At 35.5% G+C, this 20,551-nt stretch overlaps 1 protein-coding gene across 1 annotated transcript in view; it reads right to left on the reverse strand.

Annotated features, from left to right (window-relative positions):
* The window catches only part of b4galt2 (beta-1,4-galactosyltransferase 2), a 167,722-nt gene extending 149,154 nt beyond the window's left edge, over positions 1-18,568 (reverse strand). The window contains exon 1 of the mRNA XM_087810637.1: positions 18,093-18,568. The gene's annotated coding sequence lies outside the window, so the exon portion shown is untranslated. The remainder of the gene's footprint in view (positions 1-18,092) is intronic.
* Between the last annotated feature and the right edge of the window lie 1,983 nt (positions 18,569-20,551).

The raw sequence follows: 20,551 nt of genomic DNA on the forward strand, positions 1-20,551 counted from the left end.
AGAAAGTTGTATTTATATATATATATATATATATAAATATATATATATGGTAGAACAATTGTATGGCTCGTAGGATCAGTTCAGATCTAATTGAACATGTTGTTTGTGATTCACTGAGCAGTGAAAAAGGAAACCATGTGATTTTTATCCAAAAGTTTCTTCCACAGAAACTCATTGTCGAGACAAATTGGAAAAGATGGTTTGATTTTTCTTTCATTTCTAATTAAGGGGACAAACCCCAGCGTCCAGCAGGATCTGAAGCAGCTTCTCCTTCAAACTTTAATTGGAAGCCAGACGGTCAGACAGACTGGTCATTTCTCCGTCTACATTATTGATGTAGGTTCGCTAACACATCTTCAACATCTATAACATCTTCAACATCTTCAACATCTTCAACATCTTCAACATCTTCAACATCTATAACATCTATAACATCTTCAACATCTTCAACATCTTCAACATCTTCAACATCTATAACATCTTCAACATCTTCAACATCTTCAACATCTTCAACATCTTCAACATCTATAACATCTATAACATCTTCAACATCTTCAACATCTTCAACATCTTCAACATCTTCAACATCTTCAACATCTATAACATCTTCAACATCTTCAACATCTTCAACATCTATAACATCTTCAACATCTTCAACATCTTCAACATCTATAACATCTTCAACATCTTCAACATCTATAACATCTTCAACATCTTCAATATCTTCAGCATCTTCAACATCTTCAACATCTTCAACATCTTCAACATCTTCAACATCTATAACATCTTCAGCATCTCCAACATCTTCAACATCTTCAGCATCTCCAACATCTTCAACATCTTCAACATCTTCAACATCTTCAACATCTATAACATCTTCAACATCTTTAACATCTTCAACATCTATGACATCTTCAACATCTTCAACATCTTCAACATCTTCAACATCTATAACATCTTCAACATCTTCAACATCTTCAACATCTATAACATCTTCAACATCTTGAACATCTTGAACATCCTACAACATCTTCAACATTTCCAACATCTTCAACATCTTCAACATCTATAACATCTTCAACATCTCCAACATCTTCAACATCTTCAACATCTATAACATCTTCAACATCTTCAACATCTATAACATCTTCAACATCTTCAACATCTTCATCATCTTCAACATCTTCAACATCTTCAACATCTATAACATCTTCAACATCTTCAACATCTTCAACATCTTCAACATCTATAACATCTTCAACATCTTCAACATCTTCAACATCTATAACATCTTCAACATCTTCAAATCTTCAACATCTTCAACATCTTCAACATCTCCAACATCTTCAACATCTTCAACATCTATAACATCTTCAACATCTTCAACATCTTCAACATCTTCAACATCTATAACATCTTCAACATCTATAACATCTTCAACATCTTCAACATCTTCAACATCTTCAACATCTATAACATCTTCAACATCTATAACATCTTCAACATCTATAACATCTTCAACATCTTCAACATCTTCAACATCTTCAACATCTCCAACATCTTCCACATCTTCAACATCTTCAACATCTTCAACATCTTCAACATCTTCAACATCTATAACATCTTCAACATCTTCAACATCTTCAACATCTTCAACATCTTCAACATCTATAACATCTTCAACATCTTCAACATCTTCAACATCTATAGCATCTTCAACATCTTCAACATCTTCAACATCTTCAACATCTATAACATCTTCAACATCTTCAACATCTTCAACATCTTCAACATCTATAACATCTTCAACATCTTCAACATCTTCAACATCTTCAACATCTCCAACATCTTCCACATCTTCAACATCTTCAACATCTTCAACATCTTCCACATCTTCAACATCTTGAACATCTTGAACATCTTGAACATCTATATCATCTTCAACATCTTCAACATCTTCAACATCCCCAACATCTTCCACATCTTCCACATCTTCAACATCTTCAACATCTTCAACATCTTCAACATCTTCAACATCTTCAACATCTATAACATCTTCAACATCTTCAACATCTTCAACATCTATAACATCTTCAACATCTTCAACATCTTCAACATCTTCAACATCTATAACATCTTCAACATCTATAACATCTTCAACATCTTCAACATCTTCAACATCTATAACATCTTCAACATCTTCAACATCTTCAACATCTATAACATCTTCAACATCTTCAACATCTTCAACATCTTCAACATCTTCAACATCTCCAACATCTTCAACATCTTCAACATCTATAACATCTTCAACATCTTCAACATCTTCAACATCTTCAACATCTTCAACATCTATAACATCTTCAACATCTTCAACATCTTCAACATCTTCAACATCTTCAACATCTATAACATCTTCAACATCTTCAACATCTTCAACATCTTCAACATCTTCAACATCTATAACATCTTCAACATCTTCAACATCTTCAACATCTTCAACATCTATAGCATCTTCAACATCTTCAACATCTTCAACATCTTCAACATCTATAACATCTTCAACATCTTCAACATCTTCAACATCTTCAACATCTATAACATCTTCAACATCTTCAACATCTTCAACATCTCCAACATCTTCCACATCTTCAACATCTTCAACATCTTCAACATCTTCCACATCTTCAACATCTTGAACATCTTGAACATCTTCAACATCTATAACATCTTCAACATCTTCAACATCTTCAACATCCCCAACATCTTCCACATCTTCCACATCTTCAACATCTTCAACATCTTCAACATCTTCAACATCTTCAACATCTTCAACATCTATAACATCTATAACATCTTCAACATCTTCAACACCTTCAACATCTTCAACATCTTCAACATCTTCAACATCTATAACATCTTCAACATCTTCAACATCTTCAACATCTTCAACATCTTCCACATCTTCAACATCTATAACATCTTCAACATCTTCAACATCTTCAACATCTTCAACATCTTCAACATCTTCAACATCTTCAACATCTTCAACATCTTCAACATCTTCAACATCTATAACATCTTCCACATCTTCACCACCATCAACACCATCACGACCCTCCAGCTGAAGACCTAGTGAACGAGAAAGTGTTGATTTGCTTCACCATCACGTTTACGTTAACGATTTATATTGACTTTAATATGAATAAATCATGTGAAAAAGGATGTATTTACCTCTCGTTAAATAATGAAAAGCTACTAAAGAGCTAAAAGTCAAGATGATGTTTCTCTCATTTTTATGTTGTATTGATGAATATTTTATTGTGATGAACGAGATCATTTTTTTCACATCTTTGTTTCTCTTTAATAGAATTAAAATGTTATTTAATCTGCAAGGACGAAATACAACGAGTGATAAATTGATCTTGAAATTTGTCGTAAACTTATTTTCAAGTGATTCTTTGTTTGAATAAAGAGGTAAAACTACAAGCAGATGTTTCACCATTAATGGTTTTTATTTAAAATCTCCGAAAACTGACTTTTGAACAGCTCGGCTCTGACGACGTAATCTTGTTTTCCACGGTATCATGCTTTGTAGCTTTTGGTGCGTTTTAAATACGTATTACATTTCATTTTAATCCAGTATTTGAAGCATAAAGCGGTGCTTGTGTTACCATGAATCCAAACGTTTAATAAAGATTTGACAAAATGAACCTGAATAAAAACACTAATCGGGTCACAAATGGTGCCGTAACCTGTATTTATTATCATATATTATACATATTCAGAGACTTTTACTGGGATATTTTGACCATTAACGCTTCCTTTTTGGATTGAAAGTCATTGACTGATCAAAGTTTTGTCGTAGAATGTGATATTTGTTGATCCAGGATTCATCAAATAAAAGTGTTTCAATGTCAAGACGGTTTAATAGTGAAATAAAACGATATATTTGCTAATAAACGTAAAAAGCTTGTTGTATTTTCAGTTTCCCTCCCAGCTCTCTACACAGTCTGGTTCTGCGCGAGGTTTCTGCCTGTTGAAAGGATGTTCTTCCTCCCACTGTCGCTCACTGCGATAGTTTTTCTTTTCTCTTATTGTTTAAACCCTTAATACAAAAGGGAATTGAACCGTCAACTCACATGATTTTAATCTCTTCAAACGTGTCTTTCTCTGCGATAACATCAACTCAGCTCATACATAATAAATCTCTCCAAACATCTTTTTCACGATTTACAAGAACAACCTCCGAGAGAAAAACGATTCCCAGGTTCGGTTCTAGAAATCCGAGAGCGTCAAAACCATCGCTGCGTCTGAAACAAGTGCTTATCTTCCTCTATTAACATTTTAATTTCCTCAAACATTGCATGAGTGGTTTCATTTCTACAGCAATACAAACAATCTCGACGAGTTCCAACTGCTGCTCAGAGAGACGTTTGAATCCCACTTTGACGATTCTTTTCTTTTTTTTTTAAATCTCATTTCACCGTTATTATCTGAAAATTGCTTTTCCCGCCGCAGTTAGCGCTGGTGGTCGAGTCCAATATTCAAGAAGGCGGTCGGGCGTCGCCTCGTAACACGGGCGGGAACACAAAGACCAGGATTCATTATGAACGAGGACGAGCCGACATGGAAATCCCGCCTCCGCAATATTCACGTCAGGTTTCCACGTCAGGGATTTAAAGGCCGAAAACAAACGTTTCTATTTCTATTCTTTACGGGTAGATTTGACTGGTTTTTGGAGGTCGAAACAAATTATATCCAACGTAACAATGACACACGTGGTTGGAATTTTTAAAGATTTGAATGGTTGATAGAAAATGATTTTGTCTTCACCAATTCTTTAAAAGTTTAAGATATGTTAGATTAAAATTATTATATACATATACTATATTATATACATACACACACGCCATAATTAAATGAATGCTAAAAGATACTCAGACTGACTCACACTGGTTCAAGATAAGCTTGGATCAGAATTAGATACGACACCGGTTATTTAAAAACATCTGTTTATCTGCAAATCACACCTTAAATCGTAGATCAAAGAACGAAGCAAGAAATACCCGGGAAAGGGGGGCTAAAAGACCCGAGAACATTTGAATAATTAGATTACAAGAAAACAAATCAGGATGTCTCTCTACCTACGGGGGATCGGGACACAGGGAACTTGAAAGGACCATTTGGCCGGAAAGGGACGACCTCCCTGACGAGAAATTTGCCTTAAATATTGCAATGTTTCTACAGATCGGGACTATTGACCTGTACAGTCGCCGGGACAAAGTGTGTCCGGTCGCGATCGTAAAGCTAGTATTTTGTTTGACTTGAAGCGGCGAATAAACGACCTGTGACACGCTCTGGATTGTTCATCTTCCTCCACGAAGCGAAGTATAAGACCCGGGACGGAAGCGAGTCCGTGTTTTGATCGTTTTAGATAAAAGAGTATTTTATGTGATAATGCAAGAGTTAGCATTGCTAGCACGTATCCAAACAGCTGGCAGGGTTTTTAAATCAAAATAAACAGTATTTTCTTAATAAATTATTTGGATATGGAAGGATTTTTTTATTGAATATTCTTTAGGTGAATTTTGGAAATTAGATGCATTAAGTTGTTTTCTTTCTGGAAAAGATTCAACGACAGGAAGAGAATATTAAGACAAATTCATCCGTAAACAGATAATTATTGAAATATATACGACGATGTCAATCATCTGTAAACTAATCAAACCAATCAAAAAAAAGACAAACGACTCCATTTCACTGTAGATCCTCGGATCAGGCAGGAAGCGGCGACGGAAGAAGGTCAACTTCCTGCCTCCAGCAACGTGTCATCAGCAAAACACTGACACATATTTCCAAGCTTTTGTGGCTTCACAGCATATGCTAACAAATTAGCCTCCGGGCTACGAGTCCGCTTCTATTTCTGACCTACAATCGTCGTCTCTGCCTGTCAATCAAACCCTTTTTTTTTTTTTTATCGCGTCAAGACCCGAGTCATCGGATTAAAGTTGGATGAAGATCTCAACCTTCTTCTTCATCTCTTCTCTCCGGAGCCGAGGGGCCCCTGGAGTGACGCCCGACGACCGCCGGGGCCCTTATCAAAAATACATGATCCCGGCTACACTGGATGGTGCGGCGCCCGCGAGCGTTCTCTGGGCTTCGACGCTTCGCTCTGAGGGCGAACGCCCGGAGACGCATCCGGACGCCGCGGTCCGCTTGAATAATACATCAGCGCGGCTGAGCGGTGGAAGGTTGGCGCTGGAATACTGCGCTTATATAAGCAGCCTCCACTGGACCTCGGAGAGGATCTCGCTCGAGAGCTCTTACGACGGTAATATCCGCCTAATGAAGACGGGAAATAAATCATTAAGACGTCTTTGATTCCAAGGAAGATTCTAGAAGTTTAGGATTAAAAAGGACATGTTGTACCTTCCGTTCATTCTATTTTTAATCTTAAACCTTAAAAGGAGAAATCAAACTTCTTGCTTCAATACGAGTAGCAGGTTTTTACAGAGCCCCAGACATGACGTGGTGAGAAAAAAACAACTAATACTTAAAATAAGACGTTTTTGGTCACTTTACGTGTAGAAATGATTGCCGCGATACCTTTTCCTGGACAGCAGGGTGAGCGAACCGAGCTCACCCTCACTCGAAAAAACCTAAAGTCTTCGGGTTCAAAGTTGGTTCTGTATAAATATTGAGATTTTTTAACAAAATACAATGAAATATCTCTCTTCTAGTCCAACACATGCTAGTAATGTTCTTCAGAATAAACTCTCTGGTGTCAATCATGTGAGAATATAAATAAAGTCTAAACAAAAAGAAGAAAAAAAACTGTTTTTTAAGGGTTAGTTATTCCTCAAAACACTGGTCGATCATAATAACAAAAATAAATGCTATAACAAAATAAAATAAAAAAACAATCGCGTAAAATAAATAGATAAATAACTAGTATATAATGGCTGAAGAGGGTTAAACGGACGTTCATGAACTAACATAACACAACATAGTATTTTGTTTATTCTCCGGAAGAGAACCGGAGAGAACCTGAGAGAAGCAGAGAGAACCGAGGAGAACCAAAGAGAACCAGAGAGAACAGAAGAGAACCGGAGAGAACCAAAGAGAACCAGAGAGAACCGGAGAGAACAGAAGAGAACCGGAGAGAACCGGAGAGAACCAAATAGAACCAGAGAGAACCAGAGAGAACCAAAGAGAACCGGAGAGAACAGAAGAGAACCGGAGAGAACCGGAGTGAACCAAATAGAACCAGAGAGAACCAGAGAGAACCAGAGAGAACCGGAGACAACAGGAGAGAACCGGAGAGAACCTGAGAGAACCAAAGAGAACCGGAGAGAACAGAAGAGAACCGGAGAGAACCGGAGTGAACCAAATAGAACCAGAGAGAACCAGAGAGAACCAGAGAGAACCGGAGACAACAGGAGAGAACCGGAGAGAACCAGAGAGAACCAGAGAGAACCGGAGAGAACAGAAGAGAACCGGAGAGAACCTGAGAGAACCAAAGAGAACCGGAGAGAACCAGAGAGAACCGGAGACAACAGGAGAGAACCGGAGAGAACCAGAGAGAACCGGAGACAACAGGAGAGAACTGGAGAGAACCAGAGAGAACCGGAGACAAACGGAGAGAACCAGAGAGAACCGGAGACAACAGGAGAGAACCGGAGACAACAGGAGAGAACCGGAGAGAACCAAAGAGAATATATGATGAATCTATTTGTAAATGACACTGACAAGTGAAAAAAACTACAATTTGAGTTGAAGCCGAGTTCAACTAAAAGTCTATTTATTCATAAACGTTGAATAAATCATGATCCAAGACTTTCTCTTTGGAAATGAACAACATGACCTGAAAACAGAAGAAGATGAAACATGTTTCCATATACACTGTGTTTTTTGGGACAAAGTTTATTTATTATAACCTTCGTTTCCCATCAGGAAACTGTCTCAACCCGTTTGATGGATGATCTAGAAATGCTTTATTGATCCTGGAGGAGACATTATTGTGTCCAGAAGCAACAACACATCCAAACTAGTGCTGCACGATATTGGAAATATGTGCGATGTTCAATATTTGTGTCTTACAGTGCGTTATCGATATTAATGCAATATTTTTTTCTTTCACCTAAAAATGTAGCCATGAGTAGTGAGTACTGTAGTGTCGGTTCAGGGGTTTAAGAAGGAAAACGTTGAGATATTTCCCTTTCGTTTATTTCCGCGCTTCAGTGTCGACATGATGGTATAAAAATATCACTTATAACGCTCAGTCTCGCGGGACTTGCATCGGTTTCCCGCCAAACTGAGCGACATCAGAGAGGAGCCGCCGGCGCGTCGTGATATCACAAATCAATAATAAATCCTTGTACACGCACACATAACACTTTATAAATGATGCTAACAACTTAGCTCGTTAGCATACAGTGAAGACGCACACATAACACTTTATAAATGATGCTAACAACTTAGCTCGTTAGCATACAGTGAAGACGCATACATAACACTTTATAAATGATGCTAACAACTTAGCTCGTTAGCATACGGTGAAGACGCACACATAACACTTTATAAATGACGCTAACAACTTAGCTCGTTAGCATACAGTGAAGACGCACACATAACACTTTATAAATGATGCTAACAACTTAGCTCGTTAGCATACGGTGAAGACGCACACGTAACACTTTATAAATGATGCTAACAACTTAGCTCGTTAGCATACGGTGAAGACGCACACATAAAACTTTATAAATGACGCTAACAACTTAGCTTGTTAGCATACAGTGAAGACGCACACATAACACTTTATAAATGATGCTAACAACTTAGCTCGTTAGCATACGGTGAAGACGCACACATAAAACTTTATAAATGACGCTAACAACTTAGCTTGTTAGCATACGGTGAAGACGGACAGGTTTGTTTGGAAGTTCACGATCTCATAAGAAAACAACTGAGACGAGATGAAAAGTTCTTACAATATGTTGCTTTAACAAAGGAGGTTGAAAGAGACGAGTGACTGGATCACTAGTGTTTGACTAGATCATAAGTTAGTATTACTTCACTGGATCACTAGTGTTTGACTAGATCATAAGTTAGTATTACTTCACTGGATCACTAGTGTTTGACTAGATCATAAGTTAGTATTACTTCACTGGATCACTAGTGTTTGACTAGATCATAAGTTAGTATTACTTCACTGGATCACTAGTGTTTGACTAGATCATAAGTTAGTATTACTTCACTGGATCACTAGTGTTTGACTAGATCATAAGTTAGTATTACTTCACTGGATCACTAGTGTTTGACTAGATCATAAGTTAGTATTACTTCACTGGATCACTAGTGTTTGACTAGATCATAAGTTAGTATTACTTCACTGGATCACTAGTGTTTGACTAGATCATAAGTTAGTATTACTTCACTGGATCACTAGTGTTTGACTAGATCATAAGTTAGTATTACTTCACTGGATCACTAGTGTTTGACTAGATCATAAGTTAGTATTACTTCACTGGATCACTAGTGTTTGACTAGATCATAAGTTAGTATTACTTCACTGGATCACTAGTGTTTGACTAGATCATAAGTTAGTATTACTTCACTGGATCACTAGTGTTTGACTAGATCATAAGTTAGTATTACTTCCGTGGATATACTGAGCTAAGACGTGTCGCCATAGCATAGCCTAACAATCGTAAACAACAACGAGACATAGTACTAATTGACAACTTCACAGAACGTGACACTGATTGGCCAAAGTGTGCATTTAAGAAATAATTGATTTATACAATAAAAAATGACAAATAATCGCTCATGTTTTCGATATGTATATCGTACGTGCCAATATTGCGATATTGATATTTTCTCGATATATGTTGTTCAGCACTAATCCAAACAAACATCGATAAATAGATGTAAAAACAGTCAAATACAATACAACAAATACACACTAACATATAAAAAGACATGAATAAATCATTCAAAAGTTGCCAACAAAAAGTCAAAAGTGCACGCGATCTTGAGATCTATTGTCTTAAAACGTTCTGCAGTGCGGGGAGAGGAGCCTGACCGCACATGTCACTGTCTTCAACGTTGCTATTACACTATGGATCAGAAACATGAAAGTAAAACTGTGTTATTTTAGCAGCCGTTACACATCCATCTTATATCGGACAGCGTTTGGACTCGTGCCAGGACTTCCGATAAATCGTGACGTTCTTCAGCGAAACGTATCAACGTTAGAATCTTTCTCGCAGATGCTCGCGCTGTATCTTAGAAGCAAAGCTTTTAGCTTTTAGCTTCTCTTCAGCTCAGTGTCTTTGTGCAGAAGAACAAACTTGATCTTTATCTGCAACACATGAGCCACGTGTTGGAACCTGAGCTACACAGCCTTGGTGTACTAATGGCTACGTTACCAAATAATTGATACATAGATATAATATTGAATAGTACAAATTTTGTTTAGTCAACTTTTTAAAATGAATAAAAGATGTTAAATGTTTGTGTGTAATCAGTGGGTTTAGTTTTGTGAGGATGTTGTCGTCGTGAATTAAATATAAATAAATAAAGATTTGACCTTTAAGTGTGACCTCTGACAATTTAGGGTCAATGTGTTCGTCAACAAGTGTAAATGACACTTTACAACTGTAACATATCATTTTAACCAGCATCTAGAATCATGTTTATTTATAAGGACTTCAGACGGAGAACATTTCAAACTGGAATAAGCTAAATAGCATTGTTGTGCTAATGGCTACGTAAGTACATCACTTGCTTTATAACTACTTTTGAAATTGAATAAAATATATTCATTCATGACAGAGTCGTGTTTGGTCTCGTGGGGACGGCGGGGAAGTGATTTAATTAAAAATAAAGAGTTGACCTTGCAGTGTGACCTCTGACCTTTGGACTGTCAATTTAGGCGTCAAACAGTTCGTTGGCAAAAGTTACAGTTGTGATACTAGAGAGACTTTGTTTCAAGAATATTTGGGATGATTTTAACAGGAAAAAGCTAGATAGCATTGTTGTGCTAATGGCTACATAAGGAAATAATTAACATGATTACTTCCAAGTCACTTTCTTTAGTAAACTGTTGAATAAAACATATGAATTAATAATAAAACAAATACCTTTATTAATCCATCTGTGTCATCGTGGGTTTAAGTGTTGCATTGATGGCGATAAGGTCAATTAAAAGTAAATCAATATTTGACCTTCGACCTTTGGAAGGTCAATAGAGGCGTCAAAACAATAAATAACATTTAACAGCTGTAACAATAAAATATTTTAATTCACAATTTTAATCTTTTCTACATTTTCTTCTCGTTCTTCCTGCTCCGATATTCCTAGTTTCCCTGTGATGTCGTCCACACTCACATTAATGCTAGTGTGCCGCGCTGCCCGCACTCTCCTCTTCACCTCCTTCAGTGAAGAGAACGTCTCGACCTCCGCAGCGCAAATCAAAACATAAAACATTTTATATTTCAATGATTTCTATCAGATTGTTTTCATCCGGAGCCTCAACATCAGCGACAAAGGCGGCGATCTAAAAACAGAACGGCGAGGAAGACAAGATGAAAAGGAAGAAAAGATGAAAAGGAAGAGAGAGTAGGACGAGAGAAGAGTGAAGTCACGACGAAAACTCAACCCTCGTCGTCGACTCTGATCTGCCCGAGCGGAGATTAAACTGCCTCGCAGCCGTCTGTGATCTGAAGGAGGTTGAACGCTACACATCCCTGTGCGTCGCTGAGACACACAACACACACAACACACACTCACACACAACACACACAACTAGAAGAGCACTCAGAGAGCGCAGACCTCCACCTTTAACGGTCATTGATAGAAGTTTCTCAGTGTCATCAGGTTATTTCGTTAATTCGAACGTTGAACTTTATTTAAAGGTTTTTTAAGCATTTTTAGAATAACATTTAATAATGTTTAAACTTTTTAGTTGTTTTTGTTGAATATTTAAATAATAAATTCTAATATTTTAAATTTTTAATAATTTACACATATATCATATTTTAATCCCAATTATAACATAAATATATACAAATAAATGTATTAAATTCAATATTCTCAATGTATAATGTTATATATACCAGGAAATACCAATAATTTATTATAATATATCAAACGCTGTGTATTAAATTAAATATTAATTTATAAAATAAATCCTAAATAAACATTAAAACAAGCTCCTTTTAAAATAGATATTATTTAATTCAATTATTCAATAATTTAAAAGATAATTAAAATACACTGATGTACTTCCATAGTACTTTTCACCTAATATTATTATTAAATCTATTATTTATCATTTGTTCGTTGACTCATCTTCAGCGTTTCTCTAAAAAACACTAAAACAAAACCTTGTTGAGGTAAAAACTGCCACAAACTGAACCATGAACCATATTTAAAGGATATTTTTAAGCATTTTTAGAATTAAATGTAATAATGTCTATAGTGTTTAGTTGTTTTTGTTGAATAATTAAATAATAAATTCTAATATTTTAAAAATGTACACAAACAGTTTGATATTTTAATCCCAATTATAACATAAATAAACGCAAATAAATGTGTTAAACTCATTATTTTCAATGTATAATGTTATATATATCAGGAAATACCAGTGGTAGAGATACAAATTAAAAAAGATTACATTCAGAAAAAAGGAATTGGAATTATTGGAATAAGAATATCAAACGCTGTGTATTGAATTAAATATTAATTTATAAAAAAAATATCCGAAATAATCATTAAAAGAAGCTCCTTTTAATGATTATTTAATTAAATTATTCAATAAAATATAAATTATGGTTTCAATAATTAATATGTTATTAAAATACACTGATGTACTTCCAAAGTACTTTTCACGTAATATTATTATAATTAAATCTATCATTAGAAACATTTTTCACATTTGAAAAAGAGAAGTTTAATAAAATGCATCATGTGTTCTTTGACTCGTCGTCAGCGTTTCTCTAAGAAACACTAAAACCTTCTTGAGGTACAAACAGACGTGAACCCCTGGACCATGAAAAGCGTCTTGGTGACACACTTATGCAACAGAGTCGCGTCTGTGGCTCAGATCCACAGATGTGAAGAAGAAACATGACTTGTGAGATCCTGCCCCCCCGCTCTGATCCAGATGCTCTTTTGGCTTCAGCGCAGACACACAAATTAAGCACTTCACAGGAGGATTGTGGGTAGAAGAAGGATTTTGTGTCAGGTTTTTAAATACTCAAGTATCAGTCATTTGGTATTTATTTTTATTTTATTTTTAGATGGAGATTTAATGTAGGAGCCAATTGTATAACCAACGTTTATTTATTCATATTTATTTTTATTTTATTTATTTATTTTATAAATCTAATTTATTTAGTTTATTTAATTTATTGTATTTTTATTTTATTATTTTATTTGTAGATGGCTATTTCATGTAGGAGGCACTTGAATAAATGTGGGTTGTATATTTATATTTATTTATCTCATTTATTTATTTTATTTCATCTAATCCATTTTTGTTTTGCATTTAATTTTTCTTTTATCATTTTATTTTTTAAGGCTATTTAATTTACGAGCCACTTGTTAATATACGTATCTATATCTATTTATTTTATTTTATTTGTTTTATTTATTTTAATAATCTCATTTATTTATTTTATTTTGTTTCATTTATTTACTTCATTGTATTTCTATTTTATTATTTTATTTTGAGATGGCAATTTAAAGTAGGAGGCAGTTATAATTATTATTATTTATTTACATCATTTATTTATTTTTACAGTGTTTTTATTTTAGTCATCTTATTCATTTTATTTATTCATTTTATTGTATGTCATTTATTTATTGTATTATATATATATTTTTTATTCATCTCATTTATTTATTTTATTCATCTTATTTATTGATTTTATTCAAGGCGCTATATAAATAGAGATTATTATTATTATTATTATCTCATTTATTGGGTTTATTTTATTTTTAATTTTTTTATTCTATTTTTGTATTTATTTATTCATTATAATAATCTCATTTATTTATGTTTATTGTATTTTATTTATTTATTCATTATAATAATCTCATTTATTTAGTTTATTGTATTTTATTTATTTATTAATTATAATAATCTCATTTATTTCGTTTATTGTATTTTATTTATTTATCTCATTTATTTATTTTATTTTATTTCATTGATTTATTGTATTTTATTTGTTCATTCAATATTAAAATGTTTTTCAACAACATCACAAATAAGTTCTTGTAGTTTTATTATATTATTTATAATATTTTCAGATTCTTAGTTTCATCAGTAAAATAAAGATTCATTAAGAAGACAATCTTCTCCTGGTCATAATGTTTCGGTCAAGACCAGGTAGTAACAACAGTCGACCGTCGCCATGGCGACAAACCTCAAGTCGCTCGAGACGAACGTGAAGCTCGATGACAAGAAGTCCGAGCGTAGGAAGAATCGCTGAGGATTCTGGGAAAAAAACAAATGAACTGTGAAAAAGTTGTTCAATTGTCTGAGGTGTCATGTGACGTCTCTGGAGACGTTTATTATATTATTATTGACTTTAGTTCAGCGTCAGACGCTTCAACGATAAACATCTTAAACGTTATAAATTAACTGGATTATAAAGTTAAGATGGAACTGATTCATGAAATAAAGAAGGAAATTAAATTGGACTAAAATGAGCCAAATTCACAGAGAAACGACACAAAAATCCATCAAATATGAAAATAAATGTGAATAAAACCATACAAACAAAGACGATGATTTTCAGGGACGCTGACCTCTGACCTCCTGACCGTCTGAGGTCAGCGTCACAAACGTCTGACCTTCATATATGTGATCAAACCCGTGTGAACATCTGATGCTCCGAAGATACGACTGGTGCAGAAAACACGAAACACAAGTGATGCACGACCTTCAGTCTGAGAATATATTTATACACTTAAATATCACAACAATTCATCACAATTTATTTGTTATCAAAGTTGTTTTTGCGTTTATGTTAAAATAAAGTGAGTTTTACACAAATAATTATACTTTTTTACATTTATAATAAACATATTCTCGCATTTGTTGATTTTTGTGTCGCAATCAAACTTCCAGCCTCTAGGTGGCAGCAGTCACCATGTCCTCCACAGCTAGAGGAAGAATGATGACTGAGGACAAGAGGATACAGTGACTCCAGCAGCTTTTAAAGTTGATGTTTGGACATATTTTGGTTTGAAAACAAATGAAAGTTGTGACGACTTCATCAAGAGTCATGTGGTCTGTAAATACTACAACACCAGAGTCAAGTACTGGACAATACTACACATATATACTTGTTACTACACTATCACAACACTAGAGTCAAGTGCTGGACAATACTACACATATATACTTGTTACTACACTATCACAACACCAGAGTCAAGTACTGGACAATACTACACATATATACTTGTTACTACACTATCACAACACTAGAGTCAAGTGCTGGACAATACTACACATATATACTTGTTACTACACTATCACAACACCAGAATCAAGTACAGGACAATACTACACATACAGTATATACTTGTTACTACACTATCACAACACCAAGGTCAAGAACTTCACAATACTACACATATATACTTGTTACTACACTATCACAACACCAGAGTCAAGTACTTGACAATACTACACATATATACTTGTTACTACACTATCACAACACCAGAGTCAAGTACTGGACAATACTACACATATATACTTGTTACTACACTATCACAACACCAGAGTCAAGTACTGGACAATACTACACATATATACTTGTTACTACACTATCACAACACCAGAGTCAAGTACTGGACAATACTACACATATATACTTGTTACTACACTATCACAACACCAGAGTCAAGTACTGGACAATACTACACATATATACTTGTTACTACACTATCACAACACCAGAGTCAAGTACTGGACAATACTACACATATATACTTGTTACTACACTATCACAACACCAGAGTCAAGTACTGGACAATACTACACATATATACTTGTTACTACACTATCACAACACCAGAGTCAAGTACTGGACAATACTACACATATATACTTGTTACTACACTATCACAACACCAGAGTCAAGTACTGGACAATACTACACATATATACTTGTTACTACACTATCACAACACCAGAGTCAAGTATTGGACAATACTACAAATATATACTTGTTACTACATTATCACAACACCAGAGTCAAGTACTCAACAATACTTCACATATGTACTTGTTACTACACTATCACAACACCAGAGTCAAGTATTGGACAATACTACAAATATATACGTGTTACTACACTATCACAACACCAGAGTCAAGTACTCAACAATACTTCACATATGTACTTGTTACTACACTATCACAACACCAGAGTCAAGTACTCAACAATACTTCACATATGTACTTGTTACTACACTATCACAACATCAGAGTCAAGTACTCAACAATACTACACATATATACTTGTTACTACACTATCACAACACCAGAGTCAAGTACTCGACAATACTACACATACATCATTGTTTCTACACTATCACAACATCAGAGTCAAGTACTCGACAATACTACACATATGTACTTGTTACTACACTATCACAACACCAGAGTCGAGTACTCAACAATACTACACATATATACTTGTTACTACACTATCACAACACCAGAGTCAAGTACTGGACAATACTACACATATATACTAGTTACTACACTATCACAGCACCAGAGTCAAGAACTGGACAATACTACACATATATACTTGTTACTACACTATCACAACACCAGAGTCAAGTACTGGACAATACTACACATATGTACTTGTTACTACACTATCACAACACCAGAGTCAAGTACTGGACAATACTACACATATATACTTGTTACTACACTATCACAACACCAGAGTCAAGTACTGGACAATACTACACATATATCCTTGTTACTACACTATCACAACACCAGAGTCAAGTACTGGACAATACTACACATATATACTTGTTACTACACTATCACAACACCAGAGTCAAGTACTCCACAATACTACACATGTATACTTGGTACTACACTATCACAACACCAGAGTCAAGTACTCGACAATAGTACACATATATACTTGTTACTACACTATCACAACACCAGAGTCAAGTACTGGACAATACTACACATATATACTTGTTACTACACTATCACAAAACCAGAGTCAAGTACTCGACAATAGTACACATATATACTTGTTACTACACTATCACAACACCAGAGTCAAGTACTGGACAATACTACACATATATACTTGTTACTACACTATCACAAAACCAGAGTCAAGTACTCGACAATAGTACACATATACTTGTTACTACACGGATTTATATTTATAATATTGTTCGATTTTTGGTCCTTTTTTATTACTGTTAATCCTCAAAAATATTACTTTGAATAAATCTAAAAACATAAGATTAGATTCATTATTAATTAATATTACTTCCTAATAACTGAATGTACAGTATTTGATATAAACAGTAGCGAAGATAGTAATGATGTTTTTGTTGTTGATGATTCTTGATATCAACTTTAATTTGAACTCTTGCAGGTCACACAATAAAAAACGATAAAAAACCATAAAAAACGATAAAAAACGACAAAAAACGATAAAAAAAAACAACAAAAATCAACAAAAACAATAAAAAACAATAAAAAGAGTGAGTTCATCGCTCAAAGGAATGAAATCATGACATGTATGTCCTGATGAATCTGATCCATAAACAACACTAGAACCAACATAGATGTCACGTGACGAGCTTCTCTTCACACCAGGGGCCACATCACCGGCGGGTTCGTCCAGTTCCTATCATGGCGGGTCGAGCAGATGCTGCTCCAGCGAAACATCACAACAAAAGAACACAAGACTCTCGGACCCACAACACAACTGTCACACACGCGCGCGCGCGCGCGCGCGACCACACGCACCAACACACCTCGACACAAAGAAACCGTGTCTTTGTGAAAGAACCAACCTTAACAGCGGCTTCTAGCATCTCCTGCTCGCGTCCATCCTGCGGGGAAAGTGCAGGAAAGATCCGGGAGTGTTAGTCCAGGAGGCTCGCGGTCCTGGTCCTGGTCCTGGTCCTGGTTCGGTTCGGTTCGGGTTCATTAGGATCCAATAGATTTGTTTGTAGAAATGTTAGCTAACGCCGGAAGTGCCGCTGACGTTACTCGCCATGACGCGGGAGAAGAGCCAGGAGGAGGAAGAGATGTTTTCCCTTCATGTCGACGTGCGGCGGAGGAGAGGAGAGAGGGAGGAGAGAGAGAGGAGAGAGAGAGGAGAGAGGGAGGAGAGAGGAGAGAGGGAGGAGAGAGAGAGGAGAGAGGGAGGAGAGAGGGAGGAGAGAGGGAAGAAGGATGATGGAGCGGAGGAAGCAGGTCCCTCTCCTGCTGCCTACGGAAGCCTGCGAGAGACACTCGCTCTCTTCTTTCTAGTAACAACTTAATAATAAATCAAGGTTTTTAATATTTTACATTCAGCCGCGAGGGTTTGTTTGAGTTCGACTGTGGAGCAGAATCTATGGATTTACACTTGAGAGGCAAATATAAAAGATTCAAAACGATGAAACTCAAAATAAACTGTTTTTAGTTACACTTTGTTGTATTGTTGTTTCTACACTATCACATACTAGAGTCAAGTACTGGACAATACTACACATATATACTTGTTACTACACTATCACAACACCAGAGTCAAGTACTGGACAATACTACACATATATACTTGTTACTGCACTATCACAACACCAGAGTCAAGTACTGGACAATACTACACATATATACTTGTTACTACACTATCAAAACACCAGAGTCAAGTACTGGACGATACTACACATATATACTTGTTACTACACTATCACAACACCAGAGTCAAGCACTGGACAATACTACACATATATACTTGTTACTACACTATCACAACACCAGAGTCAAGTACTGGACAATACTACACATATATACTTGTTACTACACTATCACAACACCAGAGTCAAGTACTGGACAATACTACACATATATACTTGTTACTACACTATCACAACACCAGAGTCAAGTACTGGACAATACTACACATATATACTTGTTACTACACTATCAAAACACCAGAGTCAAGTACTGGACGATACTACACATATATACTTGTTACTACACTATCACAACACCAGAGTCAAGTACTGGACAATACTACACATATATACTTGTTACTACACTATCACAACACCAGAGTCAAGTACTGGACAATACTACACATATATACTTGTTACTACACTATCACAACATCAGAGTCAAGTACTGGACAATACTACACATATATACTTGTTACTACACTATCACAACAGCAGAGTCAAGTACTGGACAATACTACACATATATACTTGTTACTACACTATCACAACACCAGAGTCAAGTACTGGACAATACTACACATATATACTTGTTACTACACTGTCACAACACCAGAGTCAAGTACTGGACAATACTACACATATATACTGGTTACTACACTGTCACAACACCAGAGTCAAGTACTGGACAATATTACACATATATACTTGTTACTACACTATCACAACACTAGAGTCAAGTACTGGACAATACTACACATATATACTTGTTACTACACTATCAAAACACCAGAGTCAAGTACTGGACAATAGTACACATATATACTTGTTACTACACTATCACAACACTAGAGTCAAGTACTGGACAATAGTACACATATATACTTGTTACTACACTATCACAACACTAGAGTCAAGTACTGGACAATACTACACATATATACTTGTTGTTGCACAGAAAACACAACAAAAACTGAGATGTCGATGGATTTAGATTTCAGTGCAACTTCTGAATTTATAAGGTAGTTACTGTAACAAATAAATATATATAAATATATATAAGAATTAGCTCAGATCAGTGTTTAAGAACGAAAAACTCAAAAACAAATATAAACAATATTAAAGAATAAAATAAATGTGTTGAAGCTCCTTCATGTGGATTGGATGAAGCTTCATGATGCAGTATCGACCACTAGATGTCACTGTTCGTCTTCTCGTCCATTGATTCATCAGCTGTTCTATTGAAAACCTCACATTTCAACGGAGAGCGCCCCCTACCGACTCATTAAAGAAGCTTCTCTCGGTTCACGATGGAAGGAAGGAGAGTAAAAATAAGTGTCCTGATGACAGAGCTGAGCCAGAGGGCATGTCTAGCAACTTCCTGTAGAAGATCTGAGCGACTCATTCACACGTCGTCATCCAGGAGAGACTCGGAGAAGAGCGTCCGACCCGTGAAACCAGTCGAGGTGATTCCTGGATGTGGGGAGAGGACCCGGGGCAGACCCGTCATCTGACCGGGGAACATCTCGGTGCTCTACAGGAGATGAGGTTCCTCGTCCAGACCTGTAGTTACATCTGGTTTCATGAGT

The sequence above is a fragment of the Callionymus lyra genome, chromosome 16 (genome assembly GCF_982586985.1).
Source record: "Callionymus lyra chromosome 16, fCalLyr1.hap1.1, whole genome shotgun sequence".
Classification (NCBI taxonomy): Eukaryota; Metazoa; Chordata; class Actinopteri; order Syngnathiformes; family Callionymidae; genus Callionymus; species Callionymus lyra.